A 2,500-nucleotide genomic window follows, 5' to 3' on the forward strand; every position below is an offset into this window, starting at 1 on the left:
ACTTAGTATATAATAATTTTGCTGAAAAATAGATTCAATGCCCGATCTCTGAATATTAGCAGGTTTGGGCCTGGTTAGTACATGGATGAGAGAATGCCTGGGAATACCAGGTGCTTTAAACTTTTTGGAAAATTTTACGATTTATAAAATAATCTTGCAAAAAAAAAAAGAGTCAATGCCCGATCTCTGAATCTTAGCAGGTTTAGGTCTGGTGAGTACTTGGATGAGAAACTGCCTAGGAATACCAGGTGCTTTAAGCTTTTTGGAAATGTTTCACTTAGTATGAAATAATTTTGCTAAAAAATAGATTCAATGCCCGATCTCTGAATCTTAGCAGGTTTAGGTCTGGTTAGTACTTGGATGAGAGACTGCCTAGGAATACCAGGTGCTTTAAACCTTTTGGAAAATTTCACGATTTATATAATAATCTTGCAAAAAAAAAAAAAAAAAAAGAGTCAATGCCCGATCTCTGAATCTTAGCAGGTTTAGGTCTCGTTAGTACTTGGATGAGAGACTGCCTAGGAATACCAGGTGCTTTAAGCTTTTGGGTTTTCTTTCCTACTTATATAATGTACTGGCGATTAGATGGGCTGGTCTTTAAATAGCCCTCTCTTTGCGGCAGTCTTTGCTTACGGCCATACCAACCTGGCTATGCCCGATCTCGTCTGCTCTCGGAAGCTAAGCAGGTTTGGGCCTGGTTAGTACTTGGATGGGAGACTGCTTGGGAATACCAGGTGCTGTAAGCCTTTTGGAAACTTTTCACTTAGTATTTAATAATTTTGCCAAAAAATTGAGTCAATGCCCCATCTCTGAATCTTAGCAGGTTTAGGTCTGGTGAGTACTTGGATGAGAGACTGCCTAGGAATACCAGGTGCTTTAAGCTATTTGGAAATGTTTCACTTAGTACATAATAATTTTGCTAAAAAAATAGATCCAATGCCCGATCTCTGCATCTTAGCAGGTTTAGGTCTGGTTAGTACTTGGATGAGAGACTGCCTAGGAATACCAGGTGCTTTAAGCTTTTGGGTTTTCTTTCCTACTTATATAATGTACTGGCGATTAGATGGGCTGGTCTTTAAATAGCCCTCTCTTTGCAGCAGTCTTCGCTTACGGCCATACCAACCTGGCTATGCCCGATCTCGTCTGCTCTTGGAAGCTAAGCCGGTTTGGGCCTGGTTAGTACTTGGATGGGAGACCGCCTGGGAATACCAGGTGCTGTAAGCTTTTTGGAAACTTTTCACTTAGTATATAATAATTTTGCCAAAAAATAGAGTCAATGCCCAATCTCTGAATATTAGCAGGTTTGGGCCTGGTTAGTACATGGATGAGAGACTGCCTGGGAATACCAGGTGCTTTAAACTTTTTGGAAAATTTCACGATTTATAAAATAATCTTGCAAAAAAAAAAAAAAAAAGAGTCAATGCCCGATCTCTGAATCTTAGCAGGTTTAGGTCTGGTGAGTACTTGGATGAGAAACTGCCTAGGAATACCAGGTGCTTTAAGCTTTTTGGAAATGTTTCACTTAGTATATAATAATTTTGCTGAAAAATAGATTCAATGCCCGATCTCTGAATATTAGCAGGTTTGGGCCTGGTTAGTACATGGATGAGAGACTGCCTGGGAATACCAGGTGCTTTAAACTTTTTGGAAAATTTTACGATTTATAAAATAATCTTGCAAAAAAAAAAAGAGTCAATGCCCGATCTCTGAATCTTAGCAGGTTTAGGTCTGGTGAGTACTTGGATGAGAAACTGCCTAGGAATACCAGGTGCTTTAAGCTTTTTGGAAATGTTTCACTTAGTATGAAATAATTTTGCTAAAAAATAGATTCAATGCCCGATCTCTGAATCTTAGCAGGTTTAGGTCTGGTTAGTACTTGGATGAGAGACTGCCTAGGAATACCAGGTGCTTTAAACCTTTTGGAAAATTTCACGATTTATATAATAATCTTGCAAAAAAAAAAAAAAGAGTCAATGCCCGATCTCTGAATCTTAGCAGGTTTAGGTCTCGTTAGTACTTGGATGAGAGACTGCCTAGGAATACCAGGTGCTTTAAGCTTTTGGGTTTTCTTTCCTACTTATATAATGTACTGGCGATTAGATGGGCTGGTCTCTAAATAGCCCTCTCTTTGCGGCAGTCTTCGCTTACGGCCATACCAACCTGGCTATGCCCGATCTCGTCTGCTCTCGGAAGCTAAGCAGGTTTGGGCCTGGCTTGGATGGGAGACCGCTTGGGAATACCAGGTGCTGTAAGCCTTTTGGAAACTTTTCACTTAGTATATAATAATTTTGCCAAAAAATAGAGTCAATGCCCGATCTCTGAATATTAGCAGGTTTGGGCCTGGTTAGTACTTGGATGAGAGACTGCCTAGGAATACCAGGTGCTTTAAGCTTTTGGGTTTCCTTTCCTACTTATATAATGTATTGACGATTAGATGGGCTGGTCTTTAAATAGCTCTCTCTTTGCAGCAGTCTTCACTTACGGCCATACCAACCTGAGG

General features: G+C 40.0%; 2 non-coding genes and 1 pseudogene across 2 annotated transcripts; all 3 read left to right on the forward strand.

Annotated features, from left to right (window-relative positions):
• Positions 1–627: 627 nt before the first annotated feature.
• On the forward strand, positions 628–746 carry LOC127943801 (5S ribosomal RNA). Its single transcript, XR_008149951.1, has one exon. It is a non-coding gene; the product is annotated as a 5S ribosomal RNA (ribosomal RNA).
• Positions 747–1,105: 359 nt separating this feature from the next.
• On the forward strand, positions 1,106–1,224 carry LOC127943460 (5S ribosomal RNA). Its single transcript, XR_008149665.1, has one exon. It is a non-coding gene; the product is annotated as a 5S ribosomal RNA (ribosomal RNA).
• Positions 1,225–2,142: 918 nt separating this feature from the next.
• LOC127943629 (uncharacterized) lies at positions 2,143–2,255 on the forward strand (annotated as a pseudogene).
• Positions 2,256–2,500: the final 245 nt, after the last annotated feature.

Source organism: Carassius gibelio, chromosome A22 (assembly GCF_023724105.1).
Source record: "Carassius gibelio isolate Cgi1373 ecotype wild population from Czech Republic chromosome A22, carGib1.2-hapl.c, whole genome shotgun sequence".
NCBI classification, from domain to species: domain Eukaryota; kingdom Metazoa; phylum Chordata; class Actinopteri; order Cypriniformes; family Cyprinidae; genus Carassius; species Carassius gibelio.